Raw genomic sequence first — 20,987 nt, 5'->3', positions numbered from 1 at the left:
ATTCACTCATGTACCCTTGTCATCGTCGGTGCCTCAAGGGTATAAACATCACATGTCTATGTCGTCGTTCATGTTGGTTATGTCGGAGATTTAACGAGCGCTTCCGTTCGAACCAATTTCGTCGTTTAGCTGAAGTTTATGAGTTGCGTTTTACGCCGCTTTTAGCTATATTCCATCACTATCAAAGCGGGGGACAATAGAAAAGGGCATCACATTGTAACCATGTGGGGAATCGAACCCGGGTCTTCGGCGTTACAAGCTCTATGGCTCTATTACAGGTATATAAGTGATAGAACCCAACATGATCAGTCGCTTCTTTGTACAATGCACAATAAACACATCTTATCAATCAACTTATTGACATAACCAGCTTTATCCTCACTTTTGATGTGTGAAGGTGTGTAACAGATGATCGTCGATGTGTGAAGGTGTGTAACAGATGATCGTCGATGTGTGAAGGTGTGTAACAGATGATCGTCGATGTGTGAAGGTGTGTAACAGAAGATCGTCGATGTGTGAAGGTGTGTAACAGATGATCGTCGATGTGTGAAGGTGTGTAACAGATGATCGTCGATGTGTGAAGGTGTGTAACAGATGATCGTCGATGTGTGAAGGTGTGTAACAGATGATCGTCGATGTGTGAAGGTGTGTAACAGATGATCGTCGATGTGTGATGGTGTGTAACAGATGATCGTCGATGTGTGAATGTATGTAACAGATGATCGTCGATGTGTGAAGGTGTGTAACAGATGATCGTCGATGTGTGAAGGTGTGTAACAGATGATCGTCGATGTGTGAAGGTGTGTAACAGTTGATCGTCGATGTGTGAATGTGTGTAATCGCATGACCGTTGATATGTGAATGTATGTATTCTAGTGACCTATGATGGGTGAATTTGTGTATTTGGAGAACCGTAGATTTGTGAATGCGTGTATTCTAATGACCGTTGATATGTGAATGTGTGTATTCTAATGACCGTTGATATGTGAATGTATGTATTCTAATGACCGTTGATGTGTGAATGTATGTAATCGCATGACCGTTGTCCTGTGAATGTGTGTATTCTAATGACCGTTGATGTGTGAATGTATGTATTCTAATGACCGTTGATGTGTGAATGTATGTGTTCTAATGACCGTTGATATGTGAATATGTGTATTCTAATGAGCGTTGATATGTGAATGTATGTATTCTAGTGACCTATGATGTGTGAATGTGTGTAATCGCATGACCGTTGTCCTGTGAATGTGTGTATTTTATTGACCGTTGATGTGTGAATGTGTGTATTTTAATGACCGTTGATATGTGAATGTATGTATTCTAGTGACCTATGATGTGTGAATGTGTGTAATCGCATGACCGTTGTCCTGTGAATGTGTGCACGTATATTCTAATGATCGTTGATGTGTGAATGCGTGTATTCGGAAGACCCTTGATGTGTGAATGCGTACATTTTTAGAGTAGGAACCAAAATGCACTGTGGCCCTTTTTGCATATTATTTGCATAAATGACATCTATATCGTTTCGTCGATAAGTTTTTTAAGTGTAGCTACTTAGAATTCTGTGAAAGGGCCGAAGTCAAGTTCTAAAAGGTCCCAAGTCCCTTTGCTAGATTTCGGCCTTCTAAGCTTCTATGTGGTAAATGGCGGTTGCAGAAGCGGTTGCCAAGTTTGCTGCCAAAGTGATGTGTCGTTTTACTTGAAAGAGCTCTCATTTATGTCAGCGGGTAACTCGCGTTACTTTTGTAACGATAAAATAATGCTTTTTGATCTTGAAAGAATGCATTTTATTGAAGGTAACTTTTACAAATGGCATAAATTACGGACTTTGGCCCTTTTTCCTCACACCAAAATTACTGTATTTCAAAGTACATTTTTTAATACACAATGTTTTCAAAACATGTTTACAGTTTGAAATGCCTTAACATCGGGAAATGTGCAAATGGTGCAAATGACGTATTAATTTTGCCTTTATAGCATTAATAATATTATTATTGCTTTGTTTTTTACTTTGGCCATTTTGGCTCTCACAAATCGGTCAGAATGCTTTTATTATTATGCTTTCAGATTAACTTTATAAACAGCCGAAACAACAATAACAATCTCTTGGAATGTGAAAGATTAATCAACCTAGTACAGGAACGTTTATGTCATCTTCTGCATCCCTTCATGGAAGAAGGGACAGTGTTTTCGTGAATGGGCACTGGAAGTTTGTGACTTCAATGGCGACCTTTTGTATCTAAAAGACGAACGCAGGAAGAAATGTGTTTAAGTGAGGTTTTCTTGAATAACTTCTACAATGTCTTCTTAAAGATCCACTGTTGTTGAAGCTGCAGAATTGTTTTATTGCCTTCTTGATGATTATTCATCTGATTCAGCGGAGAACTGTGACTCTGACAATTACGATGAGAGTTTAATATCTGAGACGACTTTGCCTCCTGCTGTATTGCACAGTGAATAGATTGGTAAATTTACTGTAGCGGATTTACAAGATATTTGCCGTCAAGAGCAGTGGCAATTTGGTCTTGGCACATCACTACCTTCTGCAGAAATGCCCCATGAAGTAACAGAAGTTGCATCATTCAATCATACAGAGAAGACTCATGTAGTACCTGAGGTTGGATCATTCAATCATACAGAGTGAGTGAGTATGGTTTTACGCCGCTTTTAGCAATATTCCAGCAATATCACGGCGGGGGACACCAGATATGAGCTTCACACATTGTACCCATGTCGGGAATCGAAACCGGGTCTTCGGCGTGAAGAGCGAACACTTGAACCACTAGGCTATCCGACGGCCCCAATCATACAGAGATGACTAATTAAGTAACAGAGGTTGCATCATTCAATCATACAGAGATGACTCATGAAGTAACAGAGGTTGCATCATTCAATCATACAGAGATGACTCATGAAGTAACAGAGGTTGCATCATTCAATCATACAGAGATGACTCATGAAGTAACAGAGGTTGCATCATTCAATCATACAGAGATGACTCATGAAGTAACAGAGGTTGCATCATTCAATCATACAGAGATGACTCATGAAGTAACAGGAGTTGCATCATTCAATCATACAGAGATGACTCATGAAGTAACAGAGGTTGCATCATTCAATCATACAGAGATGACTCATGAAGTAACAGAAGTTGCATCATTCAATCATACAGAGATGACTCATGAAGTAACAGAAGTTGCATCATTCAATCATACAGAGATGACTCATGAAGTAACAGAGGTTGCATCATTCAATCATACAGAGATGACTTATGAAGTAACAGAGGTTGCATCATTCAATTGTACAGAGATGACTCATGAAGTAACAGAGGTTGCATCATTCAATCATACAGAGATGACTCATGAAGTAACAGAGGTTGCATCATTCAATTGTACAGAGATGACTCATGAAGTAACAGAGGTTGCATCATTCAATCATACAGAGATGACTCATAAAGTACAATGATACATACATCAAACAATGAAAATGAAATAATCATATTATGCTGACTTGATGTCTTCGAGTGATTCAGACGAAGCAATTAACATGGATATCTCATTCTCTGTGTTGTAGCAAGATATTGAAAATACAGCATCATTTGATACTGAAATTATTTGAAAACAGCACCGGATGTTTGGTGGTTCGCTTAAAAGCAGTATGTCAGAGACTGATGATGGCGGCGAATATCACCCCAGTAACTGTCCAGAGGATAGTGTTTGTTCTGAAGAATATAATCTTCATATAGTGACCCGACTTCTGATACTTAGTGTCCTGTCGGTGGAAATGTTGGTGATGACAATTCTGTTTCAAATGCAGATTATGATGACCAACATGTGCCTCATGTGGTGAGCACAAATGGCAATCAGGAACCCACTACATGCAAAATAAAACCTAGGAAAAGAAGTAGAAATCTAAATGATTGCAGTATATGTGAGCTTACCAGAAAGCAGCTTCGTCGCTTACAACATCACACAGGGGATAATGACATCAAAGGCAAGCGAATTGTGAGAAGCAGGCAAAAGGAAAATACCATAGATGATTCTGTAATGAATTAAATCAGGCAGTTTATTCAAAGTTTCCTTTGTCGTTCCTCCCATTACTCACGCAAAAAGAACCCACATAGACGCTATGCACCAGGTGAATGTAGTTAATGTTTCTTGAAAATCACGACAGATCTGGAACAAAAGCTGCACTTGGCGGAAAGTGCTACAACAGCACATACAAACTGTGGCTTTTCCGTCGGGTATTCAATACTAACTTTAATCTGGCATTTGGTCCAAGATCTGACACTTGCGAGACATGTGACAGACTAAAGATTCAAACTTCTGACACAGAAGGTTCTTCTGATTCACAAGCGAGAACAGAACAGCATCAACACCATCTCAAACTAGCTGAGGAAGGTTACACTTCCTGGAAAGCTGGTCATGATACTGATGAAGCAAAATTGTCGTGGTCAAACTATACACAGAGGCATGGAAGTCCATCATGTAGTATTGATGCAACCAACCTAACGATGTTCATGATTTTAATTTGTATGCATTAAACGTTAACGCCTGAGTCATGGAAGTCCATCATGTGGTGTTGATGCAGCTGATGCTTACAGTGTCGACTGTCAACAAAACTTCCCAGTTCAATGCAGAGCTTCGATGAAGTCGAGTTAACAAATATTCAGCATAGACAGGAAACTTCCATGGCCCGTGATAAAGTGGATCCCCTCGCCATATGTTTACTTATTACCCCATGGCGTCACTGGCGTGGCTGCTGCACACAAACGAGCCAATAATTCAGTTACATAACCGAACCATTAAAAAAATGCTAAGATTTGCCAATATGGCAATTTTTCACTTACCTATGGCCGAACATTTAGGAGCGTTTAAAGAACAGTATGGCTTTAAATCCTGTCATATAAAATTTAAGGGTATTGAAACAGAATGTACGATTGTTGCATACGTGAGATGATAGATGAAAACGAACACCATATTTACCCATCTCTGTTATAAATGTTCATACTCACTTGTGTACTCTTTTATTTCAGGGGCGGTCGGGTAGCCTAGTGGTTAAAGAGTTCGCTCGTAAAGGCGAAGACCCGGGTTCGATTCCCGACATGGGTACAATGTATAAAGCCCATTTCTGGTGTCCCCCGCCGTGATATTGCTGGAATATTGCAAAAAGCGGCGTAAAACCCTACTCACTCACCTTTATTTCATGATCTTAGTATTATATGCAAAACGTTTGGCCGCCAAGTGATACGTACATTTGTGAATGTGTGTGTGTGTGTGTGTGTGGACTGGTGTGAGTGTGTGTATGTGGTCTGGTGCGTGCGTGCGTGCGTTGCGTTGCGTTGCGTTGCGGTGCGGTGCAGTGCGGTGCGGTTTGTGTGTGTGGTGTTTGTGTGTGTGGTGTTTGTGTGCGTGGTGTTATGTGTGTGTGGTGTGGTGTGTATGTGCGCGTGGGTGTGTGTGTGGTGTGTGTGCGTGTGTGTGATTATGTCTGCATCGTCTAAACATACTCATTATCTTTCGAACATTACAGATCGTTTTTAGCTTCAACAAAATTCGAACACGCGCTGTCATGTCACTGGGTTGTCTGGTTCACTATCACTGGATTGTCTGGTTCACTATCACTGGATTGTCTGGTTCACTATCACTCGATTGTCTGGTTTACTATCAGTGGTTTGTATGGTCAAGACTATCTTTCGAACATTACAGATCGTTTTTAGCTTCAACAAAATTCGAACACGCGCTGTCATGTCACTGGGTTGTCTGGTTCACTATCACTGGATTGTCTGGTTCACTATCACTGGATTGTCTGGTTCACTATCACTAGATTGTCTGGTTCACTATCACTGGATTGTCTGGTTCACTATCACTAGATTGTCTGGTTTACTATCAGTGGTTTGTATGGTCAAGACTAGATTGTTTGCAGGCCGCCGTCGTATGGCAGGTGTACTGCTGTGCGGCGTTAGACAACAAACGCTAACTTCTTATACAAATAGTAGCGGGGGCTACCGATAGGGCAGGACATGATCAACCTTTTCGCGTTATCCGCATCTATTCATACAATTTTCAGCACTGATTATTCTCAGGCGTTAACGTTTAATGCATACAAATTAAAATCATGAACATCGTTGGGTTGGTTCCGGGACAAAGACTGTATTATTAACAGATATTGTTCCACGATTACGTAGCAATGTGTTACAATGGCAACTGTATGATAACCGGATACACGCACACAAATTCTCACGATTGACATTCTCGGTGACTCAAAGGCAAGATCTAGCTCGCCCTGTACAACGGGTTACGATGGAGACACTGTCATCTGTCACCGCTGTCATGATGACGGCTTCCCGGGGAAGCTCACGACTACATACGTCACGGAGACGTGTGTTATCTTCAGACAGGTATCTGGGTTAACCCACACATTCCCTATCCACGACCGTCTGTGTTATCTCCAGTCGACGTGGCGACCTGGCCTTGGAAGCCCAATAATACACCAACACACAACACGAGGGACTAACCCAGTAAGTTTCGGTAAGTTTTTTACGCTTCCTTATAAAAAACGTGTCTCTACAGAATTTTTTGTTGAGATAATGGGAATTTAGTAGTATGTTTATTAGACTGCGTGTTCGTAACAAGTACAATGTAGTTTAAATATGGTGGAAAGCTAGGCATGTTACTAATGCAGCTTAGTAAGGAAAAGACGAATCAGGGAGTGGTCATTTGTTAAAGGGGGAAAGAGGAGATTATGGAGGTCATGAATAAATTACACAGCGAAAGAAGGTGTGGAGGGGGGAATGTACAAATGACAAAGATCTATATTTTATTTGAAGATTTTATAAATTTAAATGTTAATAAGTGACAGAGGAAGAGAACATATGGATGTCAAATCCTTTATTATGAGGAATACAGTTAGTCTTTTATTATAGAAGGGGGAGGGGCATGTAAAAATACATAAACTAAGAGGTTCCGTTATGATACAGTCCTAAGACTACTCTCACCGCACCCTATCCACCCTCCCTACCCCCTATAATTAATAACCAGTCCATTTGCCACTAAGCATTCATTGCCTGCTTGTACAGGCAATGCGTTGTATTTTCCCTTTTCTTGACACCGATGTGAAAGATATGTGTATGGAGTTGTCGTTGTTGCTAGGGGTGTCGTTTGAGACCATGCCGTTCCAGGCTACCGTCGTCTAAGATGTTAGTGTGTCAACATACACCGTGGGGAGAGGGCAGCGTTACACAGAGGACACGGCTGACACGCTCGTTGTGTTATCCCAGCTATTACAACGTGCTGGATGCCTGGGTGATGTATTGTTGTCACAGGAGCACCATCCAGCCACAAATAGCTAGCTAAACACTGTCACACTAAACACTGTCAGCTGAAATGTAAATAGGATTTAGTTATAGTCGCAGCGGAGTAAAATAACACTTTTGATATCCATCTGGTTTTCACACCTCTCTCTCCCCACCCACCTCCACGCCTCTACAGACACACGTACCATCACCATAACAACATTCACGTGACTCACCAAAGGATTATTTGTGCTCTTGATATATCACAAAACATAACATTGACTCTGATCATTGTCTCTCTCCTTATTGTCTCTCCTCATAGCATTGTCTCTGATCATTTTCTATCCCTCCATACATTGTCTCTGATCATTTCCCCTCCATACATTGTCTCTGATCATTGTCTATTTCCCCATACGTTGTCTCTGATCATTGTCTATCTCTCCATACATTGCCCCTGATCATTGTCCATCTCTCCATACATTGTCTCTGATCATTGTCTATCTCTCCATACATTGTCTCTGATCATTGCCCATCTCTCCATACATTGTCTCTGATCATTGTCTATCTCTCCATACGTTGTCTCTGATCATTGCCCATCTCTCCATACATTGTCTCTGATCATTGTCTATCTCTCCATACATTGTCTCTGATCATTGTCTATCTCTCCATACATTGTCTCTGATCATTGTCTATCTCTCCATACATTGTCTCTGATCATTGTCTATCACTCCATACATTGTCTCTGATCATTGTCTATCTCTCCATACATTGTCTCTGATCATTGTCTATCTCTCCATACATTGTCTCTGATCATTGTCTATCTCTCCATACATTGTCTCTGATCATTGTCTATCTCTCAATACATTGTCTCTGATCATTGTCTAGGGGGCACGGGTGGCCCAGTCGTCTAAGGCGCCGCAATTCGCTGTGCAGAGTTGCGTCCCTTGGGCACGCCAGAAACCTATGATTGTGGGTTCGAATCCCGGTTCGCCCCGATTATGTTTCTAGGTTTGTCAGCACCATACTCGTGCTCGTGGGTTTCACCGAAGTGGTAAACGTCTGAGACCTGCATCACTTCGGGCTTTCCTCCCACATTAAGCTGACACGCCGTGATATAACTGGAATACTGTTAAAAGCGGCGTTAAACCCCAACTCACTCACTCACTGATCATTGTCTATCTCTCCATACATTGTCTCTGATCATTGTCTATCTCTCCATACATTGTCTCTGATCATTGTCTGTCTCCCCATAGCAGAATGGCTTCTGCCATATACGTTACTGACAACAAAGCCTTCGTGATCACTATTTACCCCCCTGTTTCTTGCATTATCAATAACGGATATTTATACATAGTTAGGTTGAATACCTGTCAAATGTTTTTGTATAAGAACCCTCGTTCTTAAAAAAGAGAGTGTTGTGTTCGTTTTTTTAAGTTTATTTCAGTTGTATCTGCTCGTTCCAAGACATTTTAGAAATATAATTATGTATTTATGATTTATATGTTTTGATACAAATGATATATTCATTATCTGTGCAAACCTCAGAAATCCTGGGCGGGTAAATGAGATCAAGGCATTTCCACTGTTACATCGCATACTAAACATGAACGTGATATCAAACATGTTGTGGGCTGAAATCTATATGTAATACAACTTTGCGTTGGTCCGGTGTAACTGTATATTCAGTGTTGAACCATATGTGATGATGTCGAACACATTCCATATTTTTAAAGCTCACGATGTCTGCAGCGGGGACACATCGACATTGTGTGTATACTTGTGTACAGCTCATCCTCTCTATAACGCCCACCTGCAGCCACGCGCTTGAGAAATGCCATATCTCAAACTCTGTGTACACAATACGATTTGTCGCATGGTGATGTGGTTAAGGGGTTTTACGCAGTATTTGATGATAATAAAACTCCGTCATTGGTTTCACCTGCATAAATATAAAATCTTCGTTTTTAATCATGTACAAGAAGTTAAGAATGAGTTTCACGTAATAATAGACGGGTTACGGTCAGAGAAATCACCGTAACAGCATCAGTTCATGCCGACGGCAACATCCATTCACGTCTTCGGTAACAAAGACTGTCAGTGTTCAACCCCTCAGGCCCGTCTCTGACCGGCTGGTAGGCGTTATGACGTTAACAGGTATGAAATACTGGGGTTAGTGTCATTACCTTATGTTACGTAATAATTGCAGTTAGTGGGTCAATGACGTTCTGATAAATGGCCATGAACCCTGTGGCCTTCAAGCTCCTAACAGCGAAACGACGTCGCGTAATGGGGGATTGCCTAAAGTTCGGCCCGGGCCGGGCCAAGACGGGCCAAAGTTGTATTGGCTAATTATCGGCGACCATACCTACATATCATTGATGCAATACACACACATGACATTAATGAACAATCACCAACCAGGAACGTGCACCATAATTGAGTGATTCAGAGTAAATCGCTTTCAAACCAGAATGTGGGGCTGTGTGTAAGCGTCGCTGATCTAGGTAACATGTAAATGGGCAATCGTTAAACGAAATAGGATTTCAAACGTATCAAATACTTCTAGCTATCGTGATACAAATTTCCATCTGTCGGCATAGCGTTTACATTTATAGGGCAGTACTATATCTAAGTAAATACCACTTAATAATGCCACTGTTCATCGTGTTTAAAGCAGACACGTTGGTTAAAGTAGACCTCTTCTCCCCATACTCTCAACAGTCTCACAAGTGTTCGGTCCGACTTGGCACGGGCTATCAAAATCAACTTTAAACACACAGATGTATCATCAAACGTGTTTACATCTGTAGATTAGTATTTTATCTACCTATAAAACACTTTCTAATGTCCCAGGTCGCGTTATTTAAAGGAACAAGGTGCTCAAAGTGAAGCCCTTTTCCCTCTACATTCTCAACATAGTCTCCATCAAAAGTGTTTGGCTTGTGTTGGGTCCGACTTGGTCCGGGCTGTCAAGATCAACTTTAAACACACGGATGTATCATCAAATGTGTTTACATCTATAGATTAGTATTATATCTGCCTTTATACTACCTTATGGCACAGATCGCGGTATTTAAAGAGAGTAAGGAGCTCAAAGTGAAGCCCTTTTCCCTCTACATTCTGAACATAGACTCTATCAGAAGTGTTTGGCTCAATTCTCATATTGTTTCCACACCATTATAATACACTTGTTTTAAAATAAACTTGTTATAATGGGCTTTTTCTGTATGTTGAATGTACTTATGTGTTTTGCACTTATTGTGCATATATTTTGTAGTTTGTTATAGTGTAATATAGCCACTGTTTCTTCATGGAATGTTACGCAATACATATCTCATCTTAAACATCTTTGTTGTATGATAGTTTGTTACAGTTGTGTACGGGGGCACGGTTGGCCAAAGTCGCCTTATGCGCTGCAATTCGCTATGCAGAGTGGTGTCCCTTGGGCACGCCAGAAACCTATGACAGTGTGTTCGAATCCCGGTTCGCCCAGATTATGTTGTCAGCACTATACCCGTGCTAATGGGTTTCACCAAAGTGGTGAACGTCTAATACCTGCATCACTTCGAGCTTTCCTTCCACATCAAGCTGACACGCCGTGATATAACTGGAATTATACTATTCAAAGCGGCGTTAAACCCAACTCACTCACTCACTACTCTTGTGTACGGTTCCGTTTGGTTAACTGGGTTTGTGTTGTGTTTACTTCCGGCTTAAATTTGAAGTATGTTCAGAAGAATGTTACTATGTTCAAGCCAAACATCGTGAATATATCATGCAACCGAATTATGTTTAGGAGAATAATTGCAAATAATCTCTGCGGGAAGTTAAAACAACTGTCAATACAATAAACCATGCAGAACCATAAACCGCCGTATGAAACGGTATGAATCATATTTTACATACAGTGAACTACTTGAAACAGTGCTCAAATCTGCACAGCAAGCACCATACCTGTGATTGTGAAGACAACTTATTACAAACCCGTTGTTTTACATGTGTTGTTTATTGAACAAAGTCATGCTTCATAGAAACCTGGGATTTAATCGTGTTGAACAATAAGTTGCAATAGCAGTGTGAAGGGAGAACGACTGAGTGCGTTACATGCTTGAACTTAATTCCTCCCTGGAACCATTCTCGCTGGCTGCCTGAATAACATACGATACATTGCAGAGGTAGTGCGCATAGGGGTAGTCACTCACTCTCAGTGTTACAGCTTGAATAAGATACGATGTACAGCATTGCAAGGTCACGCGTGATAAAGCTCTATACTACGCATACAGCTAAAGGAGATAATCGCTCAATGCGCAATAGGTAGATTTGTTAGTAAATTTATTGAACCTATTAAAGTCGATATATTTAATTTGATATCATAGATACAAATATAAAATTTTGGATTCCGATAGTCACATGTTGTCGTTGTACAAAGGCATTGAAAACTGTTCATTGTCACGTCACATAAGGCCACACGGGTGCGCTGAACTCAGTATCTCGTGTGACCGCCCTTGGCAGCAATCACGGCTCAATCACCAGCTGTCAATATACAAAACAGAATAATACACCAAGCTGACAGTTTTCATGTAAAGATTAAGTATTTCTAAGCAAATTAAAGATACATATATCTAGATATTGTACAAATCTTTAAATTGCTTAGAAATACTTAATCGTTACATGGAAACTGCCATCTTGATGTATTATACTGTATTGTATATTGACAGCTTGTGATTAATTGTTACCAGATGGCTCCAGCTGGGGTAGCAGACGACACACTTTCCAATAATGGGAAACAGGGTAAAGATATGAGTAGGCTGTTATCATCGAGCAGACGACTCACCAGTCTAAGATATATTGAAAACACACACACTTAATTCTCAACCTTATCTAATGTTAATTCAACAATTTATCATATACTTAGCAGTGGGATATTCTGTTAATAATCTCTCATAATTCTATTGAATTGTTCTGTACATTCTATCAACTTTTTTGTACAAAGCTGTTTTATGTATGTACAGAAGGGAGGCATTAATAAATTATTGTCTGTCTGTCTACAATGTATACCGTACAATTAAACAGATTACACACAGGAGCTTTTATTTGAGCTCCTTGTTTTCTTTTAAATACCGCGATCCGAGACACTATGAACTGGTATTTAGGTAGACATAATACTTGTCTATAGATGTAAACACATTTGATGATACATCTGTTTGTTTAAAGTTGATTTTGACAACCCGGGCCAAGTCGGACCCAACACAAGCCAAACACTTCTGATAGAGACTATGTTGAGAATGTAGAGGGAAAAGGGCTTCACTTTGAGCACCTTGTTTTCTTTAAATGCGATGTACTGTGACATTAAAAGGGGTATACAGGTAGATATAATACTAATTTATAGCTGTAAACATATTTGAATATACATCTGTGATGTTTAAGTTGATTTTGACAGCCCGGGCCAAGGCGGACACAACACTTTTGACAGAGATTTTCTTAAGAAAATACAATAAACGTGCTTGACTTTAACGGACCAGTTTTCTTTAAATACGACGTACTGTGACATTATAAAGTGGTATATAGGTAGATAAGATACTAAGCTACAGATGTAAACACATTTGATGATACATCTGTGTGTTTAAAGTGGATTTTGACAGCCCGGGCCAAGTCGGACCCAACACAAGCCAAACACTTTTGATAGAGACTATGTTGAGAATGTAGAGTGAAAAGGGCTTCACCTAGAGCACTGTGTTTTCTTTAACTACCGCAATATGAGACAATAAAGTGGTATATAATTAGATATAATACTAGTCTTTAGATATAAAGAATGTTAGGAACTTTAGAAGTGCTAGGACAGTTCTTAACACGTGTCGTGTCAGCCCTATGACATTCGCGAATATCCACTTTCAGAAAACATTCTGTGTTGGTTTAACATGAATTAGTAAAGGTTGATTAGCGATGCCAAACACGTTAATTAATGAAAGAAGAGTAGTCAAAGCACTGTCGTCCCTGCCCTGCACATCACACCCCTACACGCTAAGGTCGATGAGAAACTTTCTCATCAAAGAAAACACACAGTCAAGACACTGACTTTTCTACCAGGACTCACGGTATGTAGTCATAATTATCAGTTTATTACATTGTTGAAGATGCATTTTGATTCAAACTCAATTAAATGAGCAAAACTGTACGTTTGTGGACATTTGAGATCTGCCTAGATATGCACGTTTCGTTTTATTATTCTGCAATCCATTTTTAGTATTACCCGTTGGACCGGCTAGGCCCGACTTTTCTTGGCCCCACATTTAGGCAATCCCGCGTAATGTATATTAACATTGGCTGTAGATGAACGCGATGCACAGGGCCTAGATATATGCGAATTTTCCTCGTCTGCAATCCCCAATGTTTTGTTGTCATCAGGATCGAATCTTTTTCGGTAGTGTAGTTCCACGGAGACGGGTATTAGTGTGCCTGTTGTGCGCTTGCACGTTTCAAACAGAGCAAAGGTCTGGCCCCGCCATTGTGGATGAGGTGCGGGATAATGCAGACTGGCCATACATGTATCACATGTTGTTGTTTTGTTTGATTGTTGTTTAACGCCGCACTCAGAAATATTACAGTTATATGACGGCGGTCTGTAAATAAACTGGACTAGACAATCAAGTGATTGACATCACGAGCATCGATCCACGCAATTGGCATCGATGACATGCTTCAACCAAGTCAGCGAGCCTGACCACCCGATCCTATTAGTCGCCTCTTGCGACAAGCATAGTCGGATTTTAAGGCAAGCATGGGTTGATGAAGACCTATTCTACCCCGGATCTTCACGGGTCGTATCCCATGTATGTTTGGCAGTGTAAAGTGATAACTGTAGACAGCTTTGCATGTGTCAGGCCCCTCGGACGGCGGCTTGGCAGGATGGCTGACAAACGCCTCTAAGATGCCGCTTGGCCATTGCTATACTATCATTATTATGTGGTTGCATTTACATTGACATCCCAAACCCAGTGTTGTGAGTGAGTGAGTTGGGTTTAACGTCGCTTTTAACAGTTTTCCAGTTATAACAGTTATATCACAGCGTGTCAGCTTAATGTGGGAGGAAAGCCCGAAGTGATGCAGGTCTCTTACCACTTCGGTGAAACCCAGTGTTGTGAACCCACTGATGGACTGTGTCTTTGTAGATCAACAGATATCCAAGACTATTTCACCCAGGATACTGAGTATGGTTTTACGCCGCTTTTAGCAATATTTCATGAATATCACGGAGGGGGACATCAGAAATGGGCTTCACACATTGTACCCATGTCGGGAATCGAACCCGGGTCTTCGGCGTGACGAGCGAACGCTTTAACCACTAGGCTACCCGACCGCCCCTTCACCCAGGATACATAACGGAGTCTAAGATCTCGGTACCTCTCTCAGCTAGGAATGCGATTCTATTCTATTCTCCTATTAAAAAGAAGAGTCCTCCAGTAAACCACATTATGCTTGGAGGATTTAGTTCTAGGACACGTCCTCCCCGATCACCATTGCCCCATTACTGCGATTTCTTTTGAAATGTTGTAATGATCACTGCATAAAAGACCTCCTTTTCAGAAATACCTTCCCTCACATCATTAAATGTATCATTACACGGCGCTCTGACACGTTGTCAGATATGATAGAAAGTGCCCAGGTAGAAGCGGACATTCACAATGTGTCTGGTAAGGAGGGTATTTGGTTTGTCATTTCGTCCCTCAAGGTTTAGCTTGGCAGAATATTTGAGGAACAGTCCAACAAATTATTCGTCGCAGCACCCCCTCCCCTACCATTGGCATTCCCCGACCCACCCCAGTGCACCCTGTACACGCACACACATACACGTGCGTCCGCTGTGGACTGTATCATCTGAACCCCCAGGAGTGTCGTCTCACCCCTCCGTCAGTTGTACCTCCCCTCACCATGCAGTACATGATTGTCGTTAGAGGCGACTAACGGGATCGGGTGGTCAGGCTCGCTGACGTGGTTGATGCATGCCATCGACCCCAATTGAGTAGATCGATGCTCATGATATTAATCACTGGATTGTCTTGTCCAGACTCGATTATTTACAGACCGCCATCATATAGCTGGAATATTGCTGAGTGCGGCGTTAAACAACAAACCAACCAACCTCACCATGCGGTACATGCTTTCACTGTGAATTTCTTCACTTTACACTTTGTATTCTGTCTCTTGTTGCGACCCGTGAAGATCCGGCGTAGATTAGGTCAAATATGTATAATAATAGGTATAGGTAGAATAACCCATGCTTGCCGAGAAAGGCGTCATGCTTGTCGTAATAAAGCGACTGACGGGCTCAGGCTCAATGAATGGTTGATGCATGTCATCGTCTCCCAGTTGCGTGGAATATTGCGTCATATAGCTGGATATAGTGCGGCATTAAAAAGCAATCAAAGGAAAGGTTGTTGCATACGACCGTGTACATATTTCTTGTCGCCTGTACCCACGCCCGCCGCCTCCGTGGTCTTGTGGTAGAGCGTCCGCCCGGAGAACGGAAGGTCCGGGGTTCGGCTGCGTCATACCAAAAGACGTTAAAAGATGGTACTTGTTGTTACCCTGTCTGGCGCTCGGCATTTAGGGGCTAAAACAAGGACTGGTCGGCTCGGAGTCAGTGTACTGTGTCTGAGTGGGGTATTCATGTTAAACTGCGGCATGGTATTTCAGTGAGCTAGCACTATAAATCGGCATCAGTCCGGACTAGTACAAGCAGCCACAAACACACACACGTTCATGCACGTCCCTATATGAGTACAATAATCTTGGAAGCGACGTTAAACCCCATTTCACCTCACCTCACCTCACCTCACCTCACCTCACCGTACCCACGCCCCGTCCTGTAGTTATGCGCGTTCCTTATCCATGCGTGACTAAGCTGACATCACATGCTGTGAGTGACGATCTACATGTCAGCCCAGGTTAGAAGGCTCTCTGACAGGTTGTTACTTATGCCAGATTCATTCCTAAATGTACTTTTCAAATGATTACCTGACTTGACAATGCCGGTCGTAAGACCGGGGCTATGTAAGTCATTATTTTCTGCAGGATTTGGTTATGTTTGTGTGTTGGCTGTGTCAATATGTTTATCTCTGTCTTTCATCAACCACTCAAAGATGTACCCCTTCAGGAATGGAAATCTAATATTCGTGAAAATCATAAACTAGAGTGAGTGAGTGAGTGAGTTGGGTTTTAACGCCGCTTTTAACATTATTCCAGTCATATCACGGCGTGTTAGCTTAATGTGGGAGGAAAGCTCGAAGTGATGCAGATCTTAGACGTTTACCACTTCGGTGAAACCCACGAGCACGGGTATGGTGCTGACAAACCTAGAAACATAACCGGGGCGAACCGGGATTCGAACCCACAATCATAGGTTTCTGGCGTGCCAAAGGGACGCAACTCTGCACAGCGAATCGAGGCGCCTTAGACGACTGGCCCCCCCGTGCCCCCCGTGCCCCCCATAAACTAGAAGTATACAGTAATTAAACTATCTCTAAATATAGAAAACATATCTCTTCTTCATTAAAAAGCTTCAAATTTAAACAGCTGCATGAACCCTGGAGAACTGGTTGTTGTGTAGTTCCTATGAATTGAGTGGTGGTCGGGTAGCCTTGTGGTAAAAGCGTTCGCTCGTCCCCAAATGGGTACAATGTGTGAAGCCCATTTCTGGTGTCCCAGCCGTGATATTACTGGAATATTGCTAAAACCATACTCACTTACTCACTTCAAATTCACAAATGCACTTGGTAGATTTAGATGTTGAAGTTACAATTTACACAGAGACGGGCAGGTGGGAACATATTCCTAGAGAAGAACGCCTGTGTCGTTAGCATCATTCCACAGCAGATATCTCCGTTGTGGAAGACGAAAAACATTTTCTGTTTGCTTGTCCAAGGTATATCAGGTACAGAGTAAAATATCGACAGCCATCTTACATTTACTTTTGTATTAATACTGTCCTAAACATGTGTGACAGAGAAAAGAGGGATAGGAAGTAGCAGCTTTTTTAATATTTCATTTTTATCCAAAGGAATAATTGGACAGAAGAACGTTATTGAATGTATTTTACTGAGAATAAATTTGTTTCATATGAATGATGTTTCAAACACAGCATATCACTTTAAGCCACTTCATAAAGGTATCTATAAATGTAAACATTATGTAATGTAATCAGGTAACTTCCGAGAGGTTAGCACTATGATGTATTTTATACGTATTTATAATGGCAGTAACGATAATGTATTATTATGTATCACAAAAACTGCTTGTACTGAGAATTATGGACTGAAAGACCTACATTCTTTATAAATTATGTTGACTTAGACGATTCTCTTTTAGGTTCGAAATACCAGGGTGATAGTGTCAATAGCCACACTGTGCGACAAATCGTTTGGTGTGCACGCGACTTCAGAAATTGCCATGAACCGACCGAGTCAAGTGGCTGAATGCCTGCTTTGCCCTGTTCGTCAGTCCAGCGCGTACAATTGTCGCGAAACGACTCGGGAAGTTAGCAGTCAAGTTATAAACATGGTTGTGTGATCCTAATTTGGATGCATCTTAATACATTCGTCGTTGAAGTCGGGACACTGTATCGGCGAGGCAGGTAAGCGATGCTTTCACAGTTGAATCGTAACTCCACAGCTTTGATAAACTTGAGGCATTACCGACGGTTGGATAGCCCTATGATAACACTACAGACATATAGAACTGCCACAGCCCCACATAGCGGGCCAGGTCACAACGTCAGTTCGGAGCCGGGATTACGGATTAACTGATAGTTTGATAGTAAACTGTGAGCACCAAGGGCTGATGCCGGGTTAATTGATGAGGATGTATAGACACCATTGATGAGACCAGTCGCACGTTTGTTATACACGTGGAAATCTAGACGCCAATGTAGGTTTTTATTTACTCGATATTTTCTCTCGTCATTTCACTGCTTATTTACCAGTGTAAAGTATACCTACATACGTTTGTCGTCCAGACTAATGTTGAAGTTAATTATGTACACATATCCCACAATCGTGGTGCAGCCTAATGTTACCGAATTACCAAGAAAAACCGATACTGCTCAACTCCTGGTAAGGATACTGTGCCAGCCGACACGCTTACGAAAGTCGGGAGACGTGTTTATGTGAAATTTTGTTGATTTATGCAAGAAACGAAGCTTAACATGCGTCAGTTCCATGGCCAAATCGCATCCTATTCGCTCGACAACATCTCCAAACACCTAGTCATATGTATCACCTAATGACGAATATACCAACTGAACATAATTGAACAAACACACGAAGAGATGTCTCAGTTTCACAACTTCCGAGGTCGGAACATCAGAGCGTGGAACATATTTTCGTTATTTTTCATAAATATCACAGAGCATACATTTTTTAAATATTTTTAACAAAGGAAACATGTAGACTGTAGCCTATCAAACAAGATATACAGGCATGTTGATATACATAGAGGATAAATTATTTCATTACAAATGTAAATCCTTGAAACGTAAATTCTCCCTACCTAACACACAGGGACGGTTCACCACCCCTTGTATTTGTGACTTAAGAAGTAGTTTCGTGTTTGCAAAATCTAAAAATATATATATATATACAAGTATTAAAATTTTTATTTAGGGTCACTATAATTCTCTATCATGCATTTAGATGTGATTATATACAAAATCACATTTTAAAAAAATATTCTTGAAATCCAGTGCCGTAGCCAGCCCAGGAGGGGGGGGGGGGGAGGGGGGGGGGGGGGGCAGTTGCCTCCTTGGATTTTTTTTATAGAAAACATTTTTCCTTGTGAAAGTTAACTTGAATAAGAAATGAATAATCTTATTTGCCTCCACTCACACGCGCCCACTCGCACGCACGCACGCACGTACGCACGCACGCACGCACGCACGCACACACACACACATTTCCCAAGCTGAAGTTTGCTCCGACTAGTCTGACAGGGCCTGTACACGATAAGAGCTACACACACACACATACATATAGTATGTTTATATCTTTATACACAAACACACGCATGTATACACATACCACATACCTCCTCGACACTGGCAACACTACATACATACATACATACATACATACATACATACATACTAAGAAGCATACATCAATCGCAATGTTTTGAACATAATTAGTAATTATGTTATTATGAAATAAGTAATTAGTGTCCAGCGGTGTAAAGCTGTTAGACTAGAGAGTGTATTACAATACAACAGTATACACCGCCTCGGCCTACTAGACACTTATGGGTGAGGTGAATGGGGTTTAACATATCGTTCAAGACTATTGCACTTATGTGGCGACGTGCATGCACGTGTGTGTGTGGCCGATTATACTAGTCCAGACGAATGCCGATTTTATAGCGCTAGCCCACTGAGATACCATGCCGCAGTTTAACATGATTGCCCCACTCAGGCACAGTATACTGACTCCGAGCCGACCAGTCCTTGTTTTAGCCCCTTAATGCCGAGCGCCAGGCAAGGTAACAGCACGTACCATTTTCTAACGAATTTTGGTATGACGCGGCCGGGGATTAAACCCCGGACCTTCAGCTCTCCGGGCGGACGCTCTACCACTAGACCACGTAGGTGCACTTTAAACACTAATGACCGTGCTACGGTCAAACTGATAAAAAGCCATGTTCAGAGCTTCAATGTCACAGGACATGTTACCAGTACACATGGAAGAAACTACTTCATAGGCCAGCGAACAGCGACCCCCTCACATGACCGGAGTCAATTTGTTAAGGCATGACAGATTAACCACAGTCACATGAAATAATCGGGCGCTCCCCAACTCCCCCCGAACAACATACATCACATATGTTAAACTACCCAAGTGGTATAAACATGAGATGTTACAATGCATTATAGATGAGTTAATATTTTCGGTCATCAAGTCTCCGCTTCAGCATGTTGTGCAGGAGTGCAGCTACGGCGGCTGATCTTATATTACTCCCGGTATAGCTGGGATGTATATCGTGATTGATTGATTGATTCATTTGATTGGGTGGTTGGTTAGTTGGTAGAACACATGCTAATGACACAGTCGGAATTGAAAATGGACTTTACATTTGGCAAAGAGTTCTTACGATTATATATAGAAAAGATTTTGTCGTTTATTTTTTTAAAAGGTACAAAAACGTATTTGACCTGTTATGTTGTTTGATGTATTTTTTAATTTTGATAGGTTATTGTATTTTTTATTGTAATTTGTATTTCCACATAAAAATAATTTTAGAAATGTATACCTTTCCAAACGCGTGTGTATATATTAGGTTGATAATACTTGGTAACAGTGTAAATGTATGTACAAATAGCATGCATTAACAAAGAGTATTAATATCTGGAACGATGTATGTATGTATGTATGTATGTATGTATGTATGTATGTATGTATGACTGAACACAAATAATAATGCATGTCGGCCATCTTCAGAAAGGAAGAATGTCACATGAACATCCAAAGGCTTTTTAATTGTTTGCCAAAATGAACAGGAGAATATTGTACAGTTGTAGGGGATTTATCTGAGCCCAATGGGCCGGGGAGTGATCGAGACATGGGTAAGTGTTTTGGACCGAGTTGAGGAGACTGACCCGAGGGCTGAAAGCGCTCAAGAGTGAATTTTGAAGATATTGATTTTTGCATGC

The 20,987-nt window shown here is 41.3% G+C and overlaps 1 protein-coding gene across 1 annotated transcript in view; it reads left to right on the top strand.

Moving 5' to 3' along the window:
- Window positions 1-6,313: 6,313 nt before the first annotated feature.
- The window catches only part of LOC139464844 (glycoprotein-N-acetylgalactosamine 3-beta-galactosyltransferase 1-like), a 36,074-nt gene continuing 21,400 nt past the window's right edge, over window positions 6,314-20,987 (top strand). The window contains exon 1 of the mRNA XM_071246376.1: window positions 6,314-6,530. The gene's annotated coding sequence lies outside the window, so the exon portion shown is untranslated. The remainder of the gene's footprint in view (window positions 6,531-20,987) is intronic.

The sequence above is a fragment of the Haliotis cracherodii genome, unplaced genomic scaffold (assembly GCF_022045235.1).
Source record: "Haliotis cracherodii isolate W230 unplaced genomic scaffold, xgHalCrac1.p SCAF_17, whole genome shotgun sequence".
Classification (NCBI taxonomy): domain Eukaryota; kingdom Metazoa; phylum Mollusca; class Gastropoda; order Lepetellida; family Haliotidae; genus Haliotis; species Haliotis cracherodii.
The sequence above is the reverse complement of the archived record's forward strand: the minus strand, read 5'-3'. Positions and strand labels throughout refer to the sequence as shown.